This window comes from Triticum aestivum, chromosome 5B (genome assembly GCF_018294505.1).
Source record: "Triticum aestivum cultivar Chinese Spring chromosome 5B, IWGSC CS RefSeq v2.1, whole genome shotgun sequence".
In the NCBI taxonomy this organism is placed as follows: Eukaryota; Viridiplantae; Streptophyta; class Magnoliopsida; order Poales; family Poaceae; genus Triticum; species Triticum aestivum.
Genome location: NC_057807.1, coordinates 2,357,038 through 2,378,813, shown reverse-complemented (window position 1 = coordinate 2,378,813; position 21,776 = coordinate 2,357,038).

The window sequence follows — 21,776 nt, the reverse complement described above, 5'->3', positions numbered from 1 at the left end:
TGAAATTATGTGTGATGCTAGTGATTATGCTGTAGATGCTGTTTTAGGGCAAAGAGTTGATAAGAAATTGAATGTTATCCAGTATGCTAGTAAGACTCTTGCATGTGATAAAAGAGTTCTTAGCAGTTGTGTTTGCATGTGATAAGTTCAGACCTTACATTGTTGATTCCAAAGTTACTATTCACACTGATCATGCTACTATTAAATATCTTATGGAAAAGAAAGATGCTAAGCCTAGACTCATTAGATGGGTTCTCTTGCTTCAAGAATTTGACTTGCATATTATTGATAGAAAGGGAGCTGAGAACCCCGTTGCAGATAACTTGTCTAGGTTAGAGAATGTTCCTGATGACCCACTGCCTATTAATGATAGCTTTCCTGAAGAACAGTTAGCGGTCGTCAATGCTTCTCGTACTGCTCCTTGGTATGCTGATTATGCTAATTACATTGTTGCTAAATATTTACCGCCTAGTTTCACATACCGGCAAAAGAAAAAGTTCTTTTATGATTTAAGACATTACTTCTGGGATGATCCACACCTTTATAAAGAAGGAGCAGATGGTGTTATTAGACGTTGTGTGCCTGAGCATGTACAGGAACAGATTCTACGTAAGTGTCACTCTGAATCTTATGGAGGACACCACGCTGGAGATAGAACTGCACACAAGGTACTACAATCTGGTTTTTATTGGCCTACTCCCTTCAAAGATGCTCGTAAATTTGTCTTATCTTGTGATGAATGTCAAAGAATAGGTAATATTAGTAGACATCAAGAAATGCCTATGAATTATTCTATTGTTATTGAACCATTTGATGTTTGGGGCTTTAATTATATGGGACCTTTTCCTGCCTCTAATTATTATACACATATTTTAGTTGCTATTGATTATGTTACTAAGTGGGTAGAAGCTATTCCAATTAATAGTGCTGATCATAACACTTCTATTAAAATGCTTAAAGAATTATTTTTCCGAGGTTTGGTGTCCCTAGATATCTTATGACTAATGGTGGTTCACATTTCATTCATGGTGCTTTCCGTAAGATGCTTGCTAAGTATGATGTCAATCATAGAATAGCATCTCCTTATCATCCGCAGTCTGGTGGTCAAGTAGAGTTGTGCAATAGAGAGCTCAAATTAATTTTGTAAAAGACTTTGAATAGATCTAGCAAGAATTGGTCCAAAAAACTTGATGATGCATTATGGGCATATAGAACTGCATACAAAAATCCTATGGATATGTCTCCCTATAAGATGGTTTATGGAAAAGTGTGTCATTTGCCTCTTGAACTTGAACATAAAGCATATTGGGCTATTAAAGAGCTCAATTATGACTTCAAGCTTGCCGGTGAGAAGAGGTTATTTGATATTAGCTCACTTGATGAGTGGAGAACCCAAGTGAGGGAGTCTTGGACTAGGGGGTGTCCGGATAGCCGAACTATCATCATTGGCCGGACTCCAAGACTATGAAGATACAAGATTGAAGACTTCGTCCCATGTCCGGATGGGACTTTACTTGGCGTGCAAGGCAAGCTTGGCGATACGGATATGTAGATCTCCTACCATTGTAACCGACTCTGTGTAACCCTAGCTCTCTCCGATGTCTATATAAACCGGATGGCTTTAGTCCGTAGGATGGACAACAATCATACCATAGGCTAGCTTCTAGGGTTTAGCCTCCTTGATCTCGTGGTAGATCTACTCTTGTAACACACATCGTCATTATTAATCAAGCAGGACGTAGGGTTTTACCTCCATCAAGAGGGCCTGAACCTGGGTAAAACATCGTGTCCCTTGTCTCCTGTTACCATCCGCCTAGACGCACAGTTCGGGACCCCCTACCCGAGATCCGCCGGTTTTGACACCGACATTGGTGCTTTCATTGAGAGTTCCTCTATGCCGTCGCAATCAGGAAGGATGCCTTTTCCCGTCTTTAAAGACGACGCCATCGTCAAGGGAGCTTTGGCCGCCGGCCAAACTATCCGGCCAGGTGGTTTTCTTATGACCGCCTGTTCGGCCACCGCTCCGACAATGACCTCTCAGGTCATCAAAAGCGATCTTCACGTCAGCTCGGAATTCGCCGAGCAGCTAGATCTGACAGAGCTCTCCTCCGTAAACGAGCTCTTGGATCGCATCGCCGCCCTGGGAGTCGCTACAGACTACGATCAGATTGGGCTTAAAACCGATCTGAGAGAAATTAACTCTCCCTAGGCTACCCACCACGTTGTTGTGGTAGAGGAACAATGCGGCGACTCTTCTTCTATGTTAAAAACCAGCTATGTCCGGATTCCCGATCCCTCCATGCCGGATTCCCGCGGAGGGAGGGACGTCAATCAAATACTGAACCTAAACTCAGGCATCAGACCAGATTTGTTGGAAAACATCCAACAAACCAAGCTTCCAAATCCGGAAACTTCTTGGCCTTTGAGCCTCAGATCGGGCGGGGTTCCGAATTTAATTCCACCCGCCCACCCAAACATAAGCGATCTATCTCAAATACGGCAAGAGCCCGATGAAACAGTACATCATTACTGGGCCAGATTCCTCCTGGTTATGAACAGGATAAAGGACTGCCTTGAAGAAAGCGCGATTTCAATTTTCTGCAACAATTGCACGGACAAGGGAATCATGAACGCCATAAGTCATCGCGAAGTTACACGCTTCGCCGACCTAGCGACCATTGTACAAAAATACTGTGTGATGGAGAGCGCCTGGAAAACCAAAACCGGGTTTTGGGACAATCCGGCCCTGAATACAACCCAGTCTGAAATAAAAGGGTGCGTCATACTCAAGCACCTGGGTTAAAAACCAAAAAGCAAAAAACCCCTAAAGGGCACGGAACCGTACTGGAGGGATGGCTCAACGGACCCTGCAAAATCCACAGTACGGAGGGCGCCACTTCAACACATAGCCTTCGAGCACGTTGGATACTACGGCAGGTGGCCAAAAGTGGCGAAGGCTTTCTAGCCCCGGGCAACCAGTAGTACCAGTACGGTATTAACAGTCTTCGATACTTTCACATCAAATAACATACGGAAGCGAACAATCCACAGCCTCGCCGAAGTCTACCAAGTAGCAACAACAAATCCATGGAGCGACACGGCTATCAACTTCAATGCCAGCAATGAACCTATATTCCGAACAGCTCGAGCACCAGCCGCATTGGTCCTCAGTCCGATAGTGGACGGCTTTCGTCTTACCAAGGTACTCATGCATGGCGGCAGCAGATTAAACCTCATCTACGAGGAAACCCTTCAGAAAATGGAAATTGACTGGGGCCACATTGAGCGAAGCAGCACAACCTTCAGGGGAATAATCACTAGTCGAGAAGTACGCTGCACAGGAAAAATCACACTAGACATAGTGTTCGGTTCGCCGGACAATTACAGGTCCGAAGAGGTCACGTTCCAAGTGGCCGCATTCGGCAGCGGATATCACGCCTTGTTAGGGCGAGAGGCATTCACAGTCTTCCAATCTATACCTCATTACGGGTACATGAAGCTCAAAATGCCCGGGCCCAATGGAATAATCACTCTTGTCAGTGATCCAGATATAGCACTCCACGCTGAAAATAAGACAGCCGCACTAGCCCTAGAGACATTATCCGAAGCCCTAGCGGCAGAGGAACTCACTGCGCTGCGCTCCATGGTGGATAGGGACGATGTGATACTCGATAAGAGGTCTAAGTCCACCTCCTTTAAACCAGCAGACGAAATAGTCAAATTCCAGGTCCATCCAACAGACCCCACAAAGACGGCCTCCATTGGGGCACAATTAAATCCTGACGTAGAAGCCGCACTACGAGAATTCCCTCGAGAAAATTGGGACATTTTTGCCTGGCACCCTTCAGATATGCCAGGAATCCCACGGAGGATGGCAGAACACAAACTAAATATCCTAAAAGGATTTAAGCCAGTCAAACAAGCTCTTCGGCGATTTTCCGAACCCAAAAGACAGGCAATGGGAGAGGAGCTAGCCAAACTCTTAGAAGCCGGATTCATCAGAGATATAAAACATCCGGACTGGCTAGCCAACCTGGTAATGGTACCAAAAAAGGACAAATCCTGGCGCCTTTGTATCGATTTCAAAGACCTTAACAAGGCCTGTCCAAAGGACCCTTTCCCTCTCCCTCGCATCGACCAAATCATCGACGCCACCGCAGCGCATGATTCATTGTGCTTCCTCGACGCATACTCCGGATACCATCAAATAAAGATAGCGGAAAGAGATCAGGCCGCAACGGCATTCATTACTCCATATGGACCATTCTGCTTCAACACAATGCCCTTCGGACTCAAAAACGCTGGCGCAACATATCAGCGCATGATTCATACATGTCTGGCTACCCAGATAGGCAAAACAGTGGAGGCATACGTAGACGATGTGGTCGTTAAGACCAAACACGTCAAAACTCTAGTAGACGATTTGAGGCTTACATTTGACAACCTCCGAGCATACGACATTAAGCTCAACCCGGAAAAATGTGTTTTCGGCATACCAGCCGGAAAGCTCTTGCGCTTCATTGTATCCGGCAGAGGAATTGAAGCAAACCCAGCCAAGATCGGGCTCTGTCGCAATTGGATATCCCAAAACCTCAAGCAAATACAAAAACTAACTGGATGTGTGGCGGCTCTAAGCCGCTTCATCTCCCGATTGGGAGAAAAGGCGCTGCCCCTCTATCGCCTCCTCCGGCGCACCGAACACTTTGAATGGACAGATGCTGCCACAGCCGGACTCAAAGAAATTAAGACCATATTGGCAACAAATCCGGTCCTGGCCGCGCCCAACCTGGGCGAACCTATGTTATTATACATCGCGGCAACACATCAAGTTGTCAGCACCGCACTCGTCGTTGAACGAGAAACAGAAGGGCAAAAATTCCCGCTTCAAAAACCAGTGTACTACGTATCCACTGTCTTAACTCCATGCAATTCCAGATACCCACATATCAAAAGATAGCGTATGCGGTGTTCATGGCATCCCGGAAGCTGCGACACTACTTTCAAGAGTGTTCCATAACGGTGGCCTCTGAAGTACCTCTCAACGATATTATAAATAATCGCGACACGACGGGCAGGATTGCAAAATGGGCCATTGAGCTCTTACCATTTGACATAACCTACAAACCACGGCGAGCTATAAAGTCGCAAGTTTTGGCTGACTTCATCGCCGAATGGACCGAAGCCGAACTCCCTAAAGAGTACGGCGCATACTCCAATTGGATCATGCATTTCGACGGCTCCAAAATGTTGGCTAGCTTGGGGGCTGGCGTCGTCTTGACGTCCCCAACTGGAGACACAGTCCAATACATACTTCAAATAATGTACATGGACTCCAACAATGCAGCCGAATACAAGGCCCTTCTACATGGCCTCCGGATGGCAATCTCCATGGGTATTCAACGCCTAGAGGTGCGCGGGGATTTAAACCTCGCAACATCCCAAATAAATGGAGACTTTGACGCCAAGGATCCAATAATGGCAGCCTACCGTAACGCTGTGCTAAAAATGTCAGCCCGGTTCGAGGGACTCGAATTCCACCATGTAGCCCGGGATAATAACCAGGCAGCAGATGTGTTGGCACGCATCGGCGCAAAACGCGACGCCGTCCCTCCAAACATCTTCCTGGAACGGCTGTTTAAGCCATCCGTATTATGGGAAGAGGAGTCCGGAAATAACAACCCGGAACCAATTGCACCACCCAACACAGAACATTCTGACACAATCGGTGGCTCAGCCAATGAAATAACACCTTCAGCCCATGAAATAATGAAATAACTTGCCCCGTGGACGGAACCATTCCTAGCCTACTTAATCAGGCAGGAACTTCCCGAAGACCAAAATGAGGCCCGCTGCATAGTTCGGCGATCTAAAGCCTACAAGGTCCATGAGGGAGAACTTTATAAGAAAAGCACAACCGGAGTCCTTCAAAGGTGTATCTCCGAAGAGGAAGGGCGAAATCTCCTTGCTGAAATTCACGCCGGACTCGGCGGGCACCACGCTGCAGCCCGGTCCCTTGTAGGCAAGGCCTTCCGTATAGGATTTTATTGGCCGACAGCCCGGGCAGATGCTCAGGACTTAGTCCAACGATGTGTTGGTTGCCAGCTCTTTGCTAATCAAAGCCACATGCCACCCACCGCCCTCAAAACTATACCCATCACTTGGCCGTTCGCGGTCTGGGGGCTTGACATGGTTGGACCCCTTAAAGGGGGAACCTACAAGCACAAATACTTATTGGTCATGGTGGAAAAATTCACCAAATGGATAGAGGCCAAGACGGTTAAAACGGCAGAATCCGGACCTGTGATAGACTTCATATCCGAGGTAGTACACCGTTTTGGCGTCCCCCATAGCATCATCACTGATAACGGCACGAATTTCACGGCCGACGAGGTTAAACTCTGGTGCAAAAACATGGGCATTAAGCTCGAATACGCCTCAGTCTACCACCCTCAAACTAACGGTCAAGTGGAACGAGCAAATGGTCTAATAATGAGCGGCATTAAACCCAGATTAGTGCGGACCCTCACGGAATCTAACACGCACTGGGTAGAGGAGCTTGACTCCATACTCTGGGGGCTGCGGACCACGCCAAACCGCACTACCGGAATCACACCATTTTTTATGGTATACGGTGCTGAGGCAGTCTTGCCCTGCGATATAATTCAGGACTCACCTCGCGTGCGCATGTACGAGGAAAGAGAAGCCGAGTTGGATCGGCAGGACAGTTTGGATGCTTTAGAGGAGGAGTGCGACATGGCAAAATCCCGTTCCGCATTCTATCAGCAGCAGGCTTGAAGATATCAAAGCAGAGAAGTACGGGCCAAAACTTACAATGTTGGCGAGCTAGTTCTACGCCTGCCAGACAAGAAAAAGGACAAACTTAAGCCCAAATGGGAAGGTCCCTTCATCATAGACCAAGTCCTTACCGGAGGTGCATACCGTCTACGCAACGCATCTGACAACCGACTCGAGCCAAACCCATGGAACGCAGCCCGTCTCCGAAGATTTTAGGCCTAGCGCCGGACTCAGGGTTCGTCTCCTTCCTCCGTCCACCTTTGATATTTTTTTCGATGTCTTTGTTTTCCCTCCTCCCCCCCCCCCTTTTAGTACAAGCCTCTTGAGGGCTGATCTGCGCTTTGTTCGCACTCACTTGATGTGCTACTCGCACTCGTTATACCTGGGGGCTTCTTTAACAGAAGCTTATTTATACGGGCTTCATGCCCAACACATGTGTCATACTTCCGCATGTACCTTTTAATCACCATTATATGCATCGATATGACTTAAGTTTTGGCCAAGCCGGGTTGCCTGGCTCCTGTGCTTACCCCTACGTTCCCGATTGTTCGGCTAGGAGGTAAAGGGAGCACCTCTGCGATTGTTACTGCCGGGTCAGCCGGATGTGTACCTCAGACTGGGTGAAGCCGAAGGTTAGCGTTCTTAAGGGAATATTCGATCGGTGACCTGAAAGATGATTTATTACTTATTTATCTATCTTCCAGATGCTTTTTCTGCTCTTTTTGCAGTCCAGACATGCACTTTAGGGCATGCCCCCCAGGGAAAGGAACCCTTAACGGAACTATTCTCCCTGGAAGATGTTTCTTACTAACCATGTAATATAACATAGCTAGTTGGGCACTTGTCTGATAAAGCAATTATGACCCCTACGCCTTGTCTCCATGCATGCCCCGGTTCTTTTATAACCGTAAGGGTATTCGGACACACTCCAGACTATTGGGTCCCGAGGTTGAAGAGAAAAGGTCCGCAAAGACAAACGATCTACAATCCGGCTAGAAGGCATTTTACGTGTCATTTTTAAATTACGTCGTCAAACTGACTGATTGTACTCCTCTTCAATCCCATCTAACAGGCTATCTAATTTACAGTCCTGTTGGGAATATTTCGCGGCCAACTCTACTTGGCCGTACATCAGGCTCACAGGGATCTCCTTCCCATCGGGCCCCACAGGTCCGACCTCGTCCATGTGGTTTGGGTCAGCCTTCGGGTACCGCGTCTTCACCATGGCCCAGGCCTCCCTGGCGCCTTGACGGCAGGCTGATATCTTCCACAGACGGAGACGCCGCCGTACTCCCTGAAGCTTCTCAGCAAGCCCTCCAAGACCCTCGGGTAGGGAGACGGAAGGCCATAAGGCCTGAACGACGCCGCTCATCCCCTGCCGAACACGTTCGTGCAGTTGCAGCAGCTCGGGAAGAGGGTCTCCCGTGGAACCAGGCATCTCCTCCGCCGGACGGCCCATGAGCACACCTACAGACACATTTCTGTCAATCGACTTCCTCACCGAACTCTTCTTTTCAAAAGAGTTTGCTCAAGCACTTACTATAAATGCCGCGACGAAGCCGCCGATTCTCCTTTACGGAGTTAGACAGCTGGACCCGAACATCTTTTAGTTCCTCGCCCAGCTCGGTGTTGGCATCTTGGAGTTTGTTCCTCTCCTGCTGCACCCTCATAAGCACCTTCTCGCTGGCCTTCAACTAGCGCAGCAGATGTTTCTTGTCCGGATCTAGTCTGGCACCCTCTGCAATATTATTGTCAGACTATACACACATGCCGCACCTCATAAACTACTTCTCTTTTCAAAATATGAATTACCAGAGGGGGTGTCCGTGGCTCCCCCGACAGCGGCTAGTGCGGCCTCAAGTTGGGCCTTGCATTCTTGAAGCTCCTGGGATAGGTGGGTATTCTTCTCGGTAAGATCCTGCATAACAAATGATCCTTAAATCAGTTAGTTTAACTATTTAAGTCTCGGGGGCTACTGGCATATATAACTATTAAAATTCCTCACCTGTATGTCTTTTACATACTGCTCCGTGGCTCTGGTTAAACCATCTTGAGAAGCACGGAGGTGCGCGTCTCCCGCATTAAAGGCATTCAACGCTTCTGGGGAGAAACACGCGTCGCAAAGAACTGTCCGACGGCGCCTGTGATTCATGGCGCTCTCCACCTCAGACCTGGTGGCGGACAACCTGTCGGCATCCTCCGTTGGAGGAGCATCCGGCTCGCGCCTTGCGCTCGCCTCCCCCTCCGAACCAGGCGTTGGAGCCTGGCTGGCGGAGGCTTGGTTGGCACCCTCTCCGGACTCAGTCCGGCGAGCGCTCTTTCTCCTGGAAGAATCATGAGCATGAATATACCTCCCAGGAGTCTTTCCCTTAAAAGACAATGGTGCACCATACCTTTGCGGCGACGTTTTGATTCGTGCTGCACTCCTCTTCCGCCTGCTAGGATGCACTGACCTCGTTTGGTCAGTCACCGCGGGCTCAGCTTCCCGCCGTAAAGGCACCTCTTGTGAAGCACCATTGGTACATGGTGGTCAGAAATAAGCATTAAAAAATTAACGGTGTCAGGACTTCGGTCGTACTCACCTGGGAAGCCGGACATAAACCGGGGTAGTCAGCCGTAATGGCGACTAAAGCATTGTCTATGCTGAGCTGGTGGAACACCCCGTCAATCAATTCCACCTTTATGTCTGGATCCTCTTCGGAGGCCGGATCAACGGATCTTCCCGGATCCTCGGGTTGTGGAGTTGGGCTTTCTATGCCCTCCACATCCCGGCGCAGTTCCTGCGTCGAAATCATAAAGTAAGACACTTATCTTTGAAAGCACGGATCAGATATATAAACGTCCGCTTACCCAGCTCCGAGGGTTATTCATGGAGAATCCATTCAATGGACTCGTGCGGAGGAAGTCCTCCTTCTCCCCCTTGCACAAGCCAGACAGGATCTTCACCAGATCGGCTGCCGATCCCGGCCCCGTGCGGCCATGACGGGTGGCGTCATTCTCCCCGTTGAAATCCCACATGGGGTGGCCCGTATATTGGAGCGGCTGCACCCCTCGCATAATGCATGTGGCCGTGACTCTAATCATGGTTAATCCGGAATGGGCTAATAACCGTATCCGGCCCATCAGATAGTGGATGCTCCTGTCATCTTCCCGTTGAGGGCTTCGTGGGCGCCAACTCAGGCGTTTCTTCAGAGGAGCGTTGCTAAACTCCGGGAGGCCGATCCGAACTGGATCCGGTAGCAGGGCGTCTTCCACATAGAACCACTCCGAAGGCCAGTCTTCGGACGCCTTCTTCGGGGTTCCGGATAGATATCCGGTCCCGGCGATGCGCCATATTTCGGCTCCGCCCACTTGATATATCGACCCCTCGTGAGAACGGGGTACAAGGCAAAACAGCCTCTTCCACGGTGCAAAATGGGGCTCGATGCCCAAGAACAGCTCGCAAAGAGCTACAAAGCCCGCGATGTGCAAAATGGAGGCAGGCGTGAGGTGGTGAAGTTGGAGTCCATAGAACTCCAGGAGCCCCCAGAGAAACGGATGTATGGGAAATCCGAGTCCCCTTATTAAGTAGGGGACGAAGCATACCCGCTCTCCTTTGGAGGGATTGGGGACGCTCTCCGCCTGCTTCCCACCCTTGTCGGTGGCCAGTCCGGCTCAAACCGGAACCATAAAGGCTGGGGGAAGGTATCCCTCTACTTGGAGTGTCACTAACTCGCTATGCAGGACTGAACATCACCTCCAATCTCCTGGCTGAGGACTGGGAGCGCGAGAAGAGGAGCCGCGTCGGCAATCCATGTTGGAATGGATTTTTTGTCAGATGCGCCTCGATGAGTACTTGCGGAAGGAGGATGGTGTGATTTGGATCTGGATCCTCGCCTCTCTTATAGGCAGCTTATTCACGCAGCTAGGGGGTAAAATGTAAGAATACCCTGGCTTTTTGCATTCGCACAACACGTGGAAGAAGGCCATTATTGGATGTGGAAGCCAAGGAGAGCAACATTTATGAAGCAAACGGACACTATCCAGCAAACACATGGAACATGAAGGAGAACCCGCCTTGCAAACGCCGAAGACAATATACGCGCCGGACTCGTCGTCATTGAAGCCTGGTTCGGGGGCTACTAAGGGAGTCCTGGACTAGGGGGTGTCCGGATAGCCGAACTATCATCATTGGCCGGACTCCAAGACTATGAAGATACAAGATTGAAGACTTCGTCCCGTGTCCGGATGGGACTTTCCTTGGCGTGGAAGGCAAGCTTGGCGATACGGATATGTAGATCTCCTACAATTGTAACCGACTCTGTGTAACCCTAGCCCTCTCCGATGTCTATATAAACCGGATGGCTTTAGTCCGTAGGACGGACAACAATCATATCATAGGCTAGCTTCTAGGGTTTAGCCTCCTTGATCTCGTGGTAGATCTACTCTTGTAACACACATCGTCAATATTAATCAAGCAAGACGTAGGGTTTTACCTCCATCAAGAGGGCCCGAACCTGGGTAAAACATCGTGTCCCTTGTCTCCTGTTACCATCCGCCTAGACGCACAGTTTGGGACCCCCTACCCGAGATCCGCCGGTTTTGACACCGACACCAAGCATATGAGAATGCGAAGCTTTTCAAAGAAAAAGTCTAACGCTGGCATGATAAGAGGATACAAAAGCGTGAGCTTAACGTAGGAGATTCTGTGTTATTATTCAACTCTCGTTTAATATTTTTTGCAGGAAAACTTCTCTCAAAATGGGAAGGCCCCTATGTTATCGAGGAGGTCTATCGTTCTGGTGCCATAAAAATCAACAACTTCGAAGGCACGAGTCCAAGGGTGGTAAACGGTCAAAGAATTAAACATTATATTTCAGGTAATCCTATTAATGTTGAAACTAATATTATTGAAACTGTAACCCCGGAGGAATACATAAGGGACACTTTCCAGAACGTTCCAGACTCCGAAAAGGAATAGGTATGTGGTATGGTAAGTAAACCGACTCCAAAACAACTTCAATGGCAATTTTTACCAGTTTTGGAATATTTAAGAATTTTAGGAAGAAAGAAGTAGTCCGAAAGGGACATGAGGCTCCCAAGAGAGTGGTGGGCGTGCCCCCCCTTACTGGGCGCGCCCCCCTGTCTCGTGGACACCTCGTGTGCCTCCTGGACTCCATTTTCTTGCATATTACGTATTTTGGTCGATAAAATCTCATTATATATACTCCCTGAGGTTTTGACCACCGTATCACACAAATATCCCATGTTTTCGTTTCGAGTTGTTTCCTGTTGCAGATCAAGAGCAAGATGTCTTCTCAGGAGTCAGTCGGAGAGAGTCGGGTGTCTCATCCAGCACCGGTACCAGGAGCAAATAGCCATGTTCATCACTTTGGACCATCAACGGAGGAGGAGATGGAGGCCAATTTGAAAAGGATAGATGCCATTGAGGAAGATCAAGAAGTTACCTCTCGTCCTCAAGAAGAATTCATGATGGGGGAACTACCTCGCTTGGCTATTCCAACTTCGGTCACCTCTTCCAACTTTAGATTTCTCTCTTATGAAAATAGGAAAAAGAGTTTCACTTGTTCTCCAGAAGCTATGCAGCATCATTGGGTAAAGGGAGCTTTGGCCGTAATGGGCATGCTCCGTAAAGAAATTATGGACCTCAAACGACAAGTCAATACGCTCGAGGAGGAGAACCTTATCCTAAAGGGCATCATCGCCAAAAAGATCATAATGCCAACCGTGATGAAGGAGACATAATCACATGGTATGGGCACTCCCCCTTGGCCACCGCCAAGCTTGGGGGAGGTGCCCCGGTATCATATCACCATCACACTCCTATCTTTACCGCTTTATTTTGTTTGATCCTTTTAGTAGTATCTTGGTCTAGAAGTTTTGATATCAAGTAGTTTGAGTTTTTTTTTGTGATCTCCTTTTGTAATCGAGTCCGTGAGCTATCTATAATTATGTTGCCTATTAGTAGTATCTTGGTCTAGAAAGTATGAGGCATAAAAATTGTTGGGAGTTGATAAATGTAGTTTTGGTCATCATTGCAATTAATAGGAAGTAATAAGGGAAGAGAGGTTCACATATAAATACACTATAAGGGAAGAGAGGTGCAAAAACATGGGCATTAAGCTCGATTACGCTTCAGTCTATCACCCACAAACTAACGGTCAAGTCGAGCGAGCCAACGGTATAATCATGAGCGGCATCAAACCTAGACTAGTGCGATCCCTTAAGGAATCCAACACGCACTGGGTAGAGGAGCTCGACTCCGTACTCTGGGGGCTGCGGACCACGTCGAATCGCACTACCGGATTCACACCATTTTTTATGGTATACGACGCAGAGGCAGTCCTGCCCTGCGACATAATTCATGACTCACCTCGCGTGCGCATGTACGAAGAAAGAGAAGCCGAGCTCAATCGGCAGGACAGCTTGGACGCATTGGAAGAGGAGCGCGACGTGGCAAAGGACCGTTCCGCATTCTATCAACAGCAGGCTCGAAGATATCAAATCAGGGAAGTACGGGCCAAAACTTACAATGTTGGCGAACTAGTTCTACGCCTGCCGGACAAGAAAAAGGACAAACTCAAGCCCAAATGCAAGGGTCCCTTCATAATCGACCAAGTCCTGACTGGTGGAGCGTACCATCTACGAAACGCATCGGACAACCGACTCGAGCCGAACCCATGGAACGCAGCACGCCTACGAAGATTCTACGCCTAGCACCGGACTCTGTGTTCGTCTCCTTCCTCTATCACCTTCCTTTTTTTTAATTTAGCTGCCCGGTGTTTTTCTCCTCCTTCCTCCCTTCTTTCTCCCAAAGCCTTTAGGGGCTTGCTTGCGCGATTGGTCGCACATAATTGACGCGCTACCCGCGCTCATTATACCTGGGGGCTTCTTTATCAGAAGCTTATATACACGGGCTTCATGCCCAAAACATGTGTGACACTTCCGCATGAACCTTTTATGCACCATTATATGCATCGATATGACTTAAGATTTGGCCAAGCTGGGTTGCCTGGCTCCTGTGCTTACCCCTACATTCCCGTTTGTTCGGCTAGGTGGTAAAGGGAGCACCTCTGCGATTGTTACTGCCGGGTCAGCCGGATGTGTACCTCAGACTGGGTGAAGCCGAAAGCTAGCGTTCTTAAGGGAATATTCGGTCGGTGAAATAAAAGATGACTTTTCACTTATTTATTTATCTGCCCCCAGATGCTTTTCTGCTTTCTTTGCAGTCCAGACATGCACTTTAGGGCATGCCTCCCAGGGAATGGAACCCTTAACGGAACTATTCTCCCTGGAAGATGTTTCTTACTAACCATGTAATATAACATAACTAGTTGGGCACTTGTCTGCTAAAGCACTTATGACCCCTACGCCTGGTCTCCATGTATGCCCCGGTTCTTACATAACCGAGAGGGTATTCGGACACACTCTGGACTGTTGGGTCTAGAGGTCGAAGCGAAAAGGTCCGCAATGACAAACGATCTACAATTCGGCTAGAAGGCATTTTACATGTTATTTTAAATTACATAGTCAATTTGACTGGGTATATTCTTCTTCAATACCATCCAACAGGTTGTCTAATTTACAGTCCTGTTGGGAATATTTGGCGGCCAGCTCTACCTGGCCGTACACTAAACTGATAGGGATCTCTTTCCCGTCGGGCCCCACAGGGCCGACCTCGGCCATGTGGTTTGGGTCAGCCTTCGTATACCGCATCTTCACCATGGCCCAGGCCTCACTGGCGCCTTGGCGGCAGGCCGATATCTTCCATAAACAGAAGCGCTGCCGCACTCCCTTCAGCTTCTCAGCAAGCTCTCCAAGACCTTCGGGCATGGAGAGGGATGGCCACAAAGCCTGGACGATGCCCTGCATCGCCTGCCGAACTCGTTCATGCAGCTGCAATAGCTCGGGGAGAAGGTCCCCCATAGAACCGGGCATTTCCTCGCCCGGCCGACCTGTCAGCATACCTGTGGACACAGCTATGTGAGTCGACTTCCTCGCCGAACTCTTCGTTTAAGCACTTACTAAAAATGCTGCGTCGAAGTCGCCGATTCTCCTTTACAGAATCAGAGAGCTGAGCACGAACATCCTTTAGTTCCTCGCCCAGCTGGGTGTTGGCGTCTTGAAGCTTGTTCTTCTCCTGCCTCACCCTCATCAGCACGCTCTAGCTGGCCTTCAGCTGGCGCAGGAGTTGTTGCTTGTCCGGATTCGCTCCGGCCCTATCTGCATGGTTATTGTCACAATGGCACACATGCCGCACATCTCAACGGAATTATCTTTTAAAGAATATATTACCTAAGGGCGTCCCCTTGGTACTCTTTGCAGCGGCCAGTGCGGCCTCAAGTTGGGCCTTGCACTCTTCCAGCTCCTGGGACAGTTGCGAATTCTTTTTTGTGAGATCATGCATTTCATATGATCCTTAAATCAGTTATCTTAACTGCTTCAAGTCTCGGGGGCTACTGACATATATAAACATCGGATTTACTCACACGTATGTCTTTCACATACTTCTCTGTGGCTCTGGCTAGACCATTTTGAGCGGCACGGAGGTACGCATATCCCGTATTAAAGGCGTCCGACGCCTCTTGGGAAAAACATGCGTCATGAAGAACAGTCCGGCGATGCCTGTGGTTCATGGTACTTTCCACCTCTAAATTGGTGGCATATATCCCGTCCACATCCTCTGTCGGAGGAACGTCTAGTGCGCGCCCCATGTTCGCCTCCGCCTCTAGATCCGGCCTTGAAGCCTGGCCGGTGGATATAATCCGGCGGGCGCTCTTCTTCCTGATGAGAGCATGAGCGTTAGCGCGACTTCAGGGCATAAACCCTAGACGTTAAAATTGTGCGCCGTACCGTTGCGCCGGAGTCTCGATCCGGTCCGCACTTATTTTTATCCCGCCTGGCTTCGACGGCCCTGGTTGGTTACCCACCGCGGGCTCGGCCCTCCGCCGCAACGATTTCCCCTGCAAAACGAAACACTATTGGTTTACAACAATCAAAATAAGCATGGATGGATCTTCTGAAGAGTACTGGGACTTCGATCTTGGTCACCTTTGAGGCTGGCGGTAGTCCGAGATAATCGGCCGTAATGGCCACTAAGGTGTTGTCCTTACTCAATGATGAAACACCCCATCAATGAGCTCCACACATAAGTCCGGGTTCTCTTGGGAGTCTTGGTCGAGGGCCCGTTCCGGGTCCTCAGGTTGTGGAGGGGGGCTGTTTATTTCCTTCACAGTCTGGCGCAGCTCCTGCGTTGCAATTACTAGGCTAAGTACTCAACCATGGGAATTTGAAAACAGATAGGCAAGTGAAAGTGTTTGCTCACCCAGCTTGGAGGAGTGTACATGGAGAATCCGCTCTCTGGGTTGACACGGAGGAATTCCTCTTCTTCTCTCTTGTACAAAGCGGATAAAACCCTCGTTAGAGTGGCAGCCGAATCCGGCCCCTTACGACCGCATCGGGTGGCGTCGTCCTCCCTGTTGAAATTCCACATAGGGTGACCTCTGTACTAAAGTGGCCGCACCTCCCGCGTAATACATATGGCCATGACTCTGATCATGGTCAGTCCGGAATGAGCCAACAACCTAATCCGGTTCATCAGGTAAAGGACGTCCCTGTCAGTTTCCCTCTAAGGGTTCCGCGGACGCCAACTCAGGCGTTTCTTCGGCGGAGCATTGTTGAATTCAGGGAGGCCGATCCGTACAGGGTCCGGCAGGGGGATGTCATCTATATAAAACCATTCTGAAGGCCAGTCCTCGGACGCCCTCTTTGGGGTTCTGGATAGATATCCGGTCCCAGCGATGCGCCATAGTTCGGCTCCGCCCACTTGATAAATTGACCCCTCCTGAGAGCGGGGCACGAGGCAGAACAACTTCTTCCACAACGCGAAATGGGCCTCGACGCCGAAGAACAGCTCGCAGAGGGCCATGAAGCTTGCAATATGTAGTATGGAGGCAGGAGTGAGGTTGTGTAGCTGGAGGCCATAGAACTCCAGTAGCCCTCGGAGAAACGGATGAATCGGAAAACCAAGTCCTCTTATTAAATAAGGGACTAGGCACACCCGCTCTCCTTGCGAGGGATTCGGGATGCTCTCCGCCTGCTCTCCGTCACTATAGGTGGCTATCCCGGCTCGAACCAGGACCATATATGCTGGGGGAAGGAGCCCCTTGGACTGAAGCACTACTAGCTCGCTATGCGGGACAGAACACCGCCTCCAATCTCTAGGCCGAGGGCTGGAGGGGCGAGAGGAGGAGCTGCACCGACCGGCCATGGTGGAATGGATCCCTGTCGAAGGCGCTCTGGTAAAGGCTCGCAGAGGGAAGATGGTGTGGGTTGGATCTAAATCCCCATCTCTTTTATGGGCGGCTCGTTCACGCTGCTAGGGGGGTAAATGAAAAAATTCCCTGGCTTTTCGCATTCGTTGGACACCTGGAAGATGGTCATTATTGGGCATAGAAGTTGAGGAGTACAGCATGCACCGGAAGCCGGACACTATTCGACAGGTACATGGGATTTGGAGAAGAACCCGCCTTGCAATGCCGAAGACAAATTTGCGCACCGGACTCGTCGTCATTGAAGCCTGGTTCGGGGGCTACTGAGGGAGTCCCGGATTAGCAGGTGTCCGGATAGCCGGACTATGACCCTTGGACGGACTCTCGGATTATGAAGACACAAGATTGAAGACTTCGTCCCGTGTCCGGATAGGACTTTCCTTGGCGTGGAAGGCAAGCTTGGCGATACGATTTGTAGATCTCCTCCAATTGTAACCGACTCTGTGTAACCCTAGCCCTCTCCGGTGTCTATATAAACCAGAGAGTTTTAGTCCATAGAACGAACAACAATCATACCATAGGCTAGCTTCTAGGGTTTAGCCTCTCTGATCTCGCGGTAGATCAACTCTTGTACTACCCATATCATCAATATTAATCAAGCAGGAGTAGGGTTTTACCTCCATCGAGAGGGCCTGAACCTGGGTAACAACATCGTGTCCCTTGTCTCCTGTTACCATCCGCCTAGATGCATAGTTCGGGACCCCCTACCCGAGATCCACCGGTTTTGACACCGACAGTCGCGCTTCACCACTGCACCGGAGCTACCTGATCTACGCCCTCGTCCAGCACACCGGGTGGTCCACCCTCAACGTCGGCCGCCGCAGCCGAGATGTCTCACAGACACCGAATTCCACCGCATCAGGTGGGCTTCACCGACACTGTCTCCCACCTCACCGGGGCTACTTCATCGAGAACATCATCGCACCTCCACCACCCGACGCCATTGGTGCTTCACAAATGGCCTCGTCCACCACATCATAGAGCTGCACTACCGCTCGAGATCTGCATCCGTACACAGCCAGCCAACACCGGTGCATCACCCTCAACGGCTTTGAAGTGACCCACACTCTAGCTAGGCGAGCATGCCCGAACGCTAGCTCGAACTATGTATCCACATATCACTCCCTTGTGCACTGTTCCGAAGATTTTTGGATATCTTTTTACAGCTCTCTTAGCTTACATGCATATGCAACTCTGAATTTGACTCTTATTTCTTCTGGAGATATCATCTGAAACAAGCAAAATCATTTTTTAGCGAAGCATGTCTGCGGTACGCGATCTAGTACACAACCTACATGCCAGTATAGCCTTGTAAGTATATGTCCTCTAGTACAATAGCAAGGTTGATTCCTCTCATTTGATTGACCATTCGCCATGTCAAAAATGTTGAGGGGGATGCAAGGAGCACAAGGCAAGCACATCCAAGCAAGTCGTAACATGGACTTGTACATGTAACATCCCAGGTGCAAGCAGAGCTGGAGTGAGACTGTATAACGAGCTAGCATAAGTCCTTGCATTTCATTTAATTCGTACTAGCTTGCATGTATGATTTGTGTGCAGTGGTGGATCCGCGAATTCAAGTACCAAGAGACAAAAGTTTAACTTAAAAAATACGAAGGCACTTGCACTCCGGAAATCAACATAACTTGAGAAATGTGAAGCTACATGCACTTTGAAGACCAGCTAATGATCCAAAGTGGTTCCAGATTATAAAACACGAAATGATGTAAGCAACAAAAAACACAAAATGCAAATGGTGTACAAGGACTACTAACATGGACTGTACTTGCTTGAATTATTCGTTCTCTGGCCGAAAATATCCAAGTGTAATTGCACCTATAACCAGTGCGCAACTGCATATCTATATATCTATCATGCACAAGTATGCTAATAGTTTCAAACAACAGACTAGAAAAGAATTTATGCCAGATACGGAGACTTTCTGGTAGATGGCCTCGACGTTTCCTCAAGACATGAAAATGTACTATAATTTGCTTGTCATCAACTCCTGCAAATCTTTATCTCTCTCTCAACATAGCACATCATCATTAGACACTAAATCCTTCAATGGGAGCTTGCAAAATGCTTGCATTAGATCCCTCATTAGACACTATATGTTCATCATCAAGAGCATGTAAAATGTTTGCATCAAATCCTTCATTAGCATTCTGTTCATTAGACACTTTAGGCTCAAGAACAACATGAGCTTGTATGTTTGCACCGAAAACTTGATTAGACACATCAGGTTTAGTCAATTATGTATTGATTGCGGGAGTTATAAAATAAGAAGAAATTGGTTTCATTTTCTTATAGATTCCCTGCATACAAACAGTTTTGCAACACCGTCAGGTTTAACTATTTTCCATAAATTGAACAGTTGAATTATTATTTTCTCTAATACGGTGTAAGCTCTTCTCCAGTTGATGTTCCACTGAACATAAGCCTTCGACTCATAAGTTTGATAATCTCCTGCCCATTAGCTTCTTGAAAGCCAAATAATGGGGTGACTTGATTGAGTTCTCTAGTCTTTACTCAAATTGATATAAATTAGATTTATAGTCATGGAAATAATTGGATCAAGAACATGTCCCTATTATGTTCTTGAAGCATCTTCCTTTCCTGCTTTAATTTTCCTACATCCCCTTCCCAAAACTAGCAAAAAAAGAAATGTCGATTTTCTTATATTACCAAAAGCTTTGAGTACTGGAAAATTTGATCCAAAATAAATAAGAAGTGGTACTATTATGAGTATCTAGCAGATAAACATAACGAATATTTTCCTTGGCTTGGTGTGGTGCAAAAATCATGTGCATATTAGTAACAACCAATGGGAGAATTAAAGCGTATGCATATAAATACTTAGTGCAATCTTTGTTCTAAAATAGGTGACGCTCTGATACACATCAGTAAGAATCAAACTTCTGCAATTTGACTATCACATACAATTTTGTATTGAGTTTGGTCAAACTAACATAATATCATTACATTAGTCATGACAACTATTTTATAATTCTCTAATTTTACCAACTTATTTGCATAAAAACATAAAAGTGCCTCGTTGAAAACTATCATTATGTAAAACATCATCTATTGTGTAACGTTCAGAGTAGTTAACAAAGTTACGAGGCAATATGCATTCATACCATGATTTGTGGCACTGGATTTCACAGTTGATGCTGGTGCTCCTGTGCAGCTTGTTAGTTATGGATGATGGAAGGCATGCCCATGGTGGAGGTGGTGGTGGAGATGGCATATTCGTAGAGGCAACCGGTGAAGGAGGAGACCATGATGCCATCCTGGTCATCATAGAGGATGGCCAGCTCACGTGCCTTCTTGAGCAGCCCATGGCGCTGCTTGGATAATGTGACTTGCATGCTGCTCATGTTCTCAATCCTCCTAATCACAATCTTGAGCTTCGCCCATGATAGCTCTTCGATATCCTTAATTAGGTACTCTATTCACTCAACTCCTTAATTATCTACTAGCTCTTCACTCCAGTGATCCAGTTAACTGATGGTTGTGTGTGAGCTTGTACTGCTCTGCATGCCCTATATATGAATGAAATGAAGGAGGGCAAGTATAGTTATCAACTCATCCAAATATATATGCAACTTGCAGATTAACTATGCAATCAGCAAATTGGGGAGACAAAGTGGATGCTGATCAATAAGCACAGTCATTTCCTTTACAAGTATATCACGCAACTTGCTACTCCCTGGAATCTCTGAACAATATTTTTCTTGCAAATGGATGTTCTTGTGTGTACCGTACGAGGTTTTTGAACCCGGTAAACGTCATACCTTGTATTAGTTTTTCCAGGTTGGCCTCCCAACCCACACAAATATCCGAGCAGATTTGATTTGATTCGATTCCTGCCAATGTGCAAGTAGCACCACTTTGTCGTTAGTGGTACAAATTCTGTGTAGAAATCACAAGTTATATACTATATGTGGAGTACTTCATCAATTTCAAAATATAATGTGTAGTTTGATTCTTTAAGTCACAAGTTATGTGTGGAGTGTTGGGGGGATAGCCTCCGGGTAGCTTTATCCACACTTAAAGATATTTCAAGAAATCGGGGCAAGCTGAGCCCTTTAAGCCGACAGGTCTCTCGACCGGCTCCCGGAGCCATCTGGTGCCACGTAGCCAACCTCCAGAAGACAACGCGCTCCTAGAAGGCGGCTTGGGCACGGGCCGCCTACTCGCAGGCGGCCCGCCACCTCCCTTGGAGTCTGAACCTGACCAAGCGACAAGCTGGCGCATGGCAACAGTGCCCCATGCTCCCCGCAAATCCTGGCCAAGCGTGGCTATAGTAAGTGCTGTCAAGCGGCCGCCAACCTACCCGGCACGGCACTGTAGCCATGTAGCGCCCGACACGGCCTCCGTCATCACGGGCGGTGCTAGAAGGAAGAGCCGTCGACGAGGCCCGCAGGCGGCAGGCCCCACATGTCGGCCGGATCCTCGGAAGCCGACAGGGCCCTCCGGAGGCGGGCCCCAGCAGCCGGTGGAGAACCCGGCAACCGTAGACGCTGACAGCCGAGTCCTACACCCGATCGTATTACCATTGTACCCCTGCGAGGTTGGCCCATAAAACCCCCAGGTCTCACCCATGCAAAAGGGTTCCAACCTAATTCCACCACACACCACAAC